The sequence below is a fragment of the Otolemur garnettii genome, unplaced genomic scaffold (assembly GCF_000181295.1).
Source record: "Otolemur garnettii isolate 467f Iridium unplaced genomic scaffold, OtoGar3 scaffold00068, whole genome shotgun sequence".
Taxonomy (NCBI): Eukaryota; Metazoa; Chordata; class Mammalia; order Primates; family Galagidae; genus Otolemur; species Otolemur garnettii.
The window spans coordinates 6,158,976-6,160,143 of NW_003852463.1; positions in this window are offsets into that span (position 1 = coordinate 6,158,976).

A 1,168-nucleotide genomic window follows, 5' to 3' on the forward strand; every position below is an offset into this window, starting at 1 on the left:
AAATTTCAATGATTATGTCTTTCATTTTAAAAACTTCTCTTAGGAGACAAGTATAGTGGCTCACACCTGTAATCCTAGCACTCTGGGAGGCCAAGCTGGAAGGATTGCTTGAGCTCAGGAGTTTGAGACTAACAAAGCAAAACCCTGTATCTACTAAAAATAGAAAAATTATCCAAACATGGTGGCATGCCTATAGTCCCAGCTATTCAGGAGGCTGAGGCAAGAGAATTGCTTGAGCCCAGGAGTTTGAGGTTGCTGTGAGCTAGGCTGAGGCCATCACAGGCACCCTTGCCTGGGCCAGACTCTGTCTTCAAAAAAAAAAAAATGACCTTTGGTAGTTCTCCATACTACTTGCTGTTTCTTCAATATGCTCTTTTCATGTAATGGTTTTGATTTCTTCTTTCAAGATTTCTTTCTCTGATTTCTATCTTCTAGATTGTCAGCCTAATATGTCAGAATTATAGGTCTCTAATCTTCTTGTTCTTCAAACTGAGCTCATGGATGACTTTCTTCTTATATTTTATGCTCTTTTATTATGAATTCTTTTTTGCTTGGATTCGTTTTATTCCATGAGAAACTCGTATGACTTGGGTGGAAGAAGCATCCTTCCAGCGTGGTTTTGTATTCATTCCTGTTAAGTGCCTCAGGATTTTCCATGGGCCTAGAATTAATTTTTAAGTTAACTTCTTAACTTATGGGTCCCTGCACTACAAGGAGAGTGTAAGGTCAAAGCCAAAAGCACTGTGAGAAGCAGGTCCGAGTTTTGTGGGGGATGTTCTGTGAATTAGAATCTTCATCGTGGAGTAATTCAGCCTTCTTCCAATAGGGAATGCACACACTGTAAGCCAATGGGGGATGTGGGGACCTATTTTTAAGGGGATTAACTCAAGCTTTGTCCATTTTCAGATTGTGTGCTAAAACGGGCCTGCCAATGGTAACGCTGTATGCAGACTCTCCTTTCCCCTCTTCAACTTCATAGTAGCTCTTCTCTCATTTTACAAAAGGAAAGCATACTGTTTACCTCACTGTGCAAAACCTTCCAGATAACCCACCAAAAGGACGATGGGAACATTGGTTTCTGGAAGTTTCTTTTAATTACTAATCAAGTTACTAAAAGCATGCTTTTGGGATTTGTTTTTTTTTTTTTAAGAGTCTCAAGCTGTTGCCC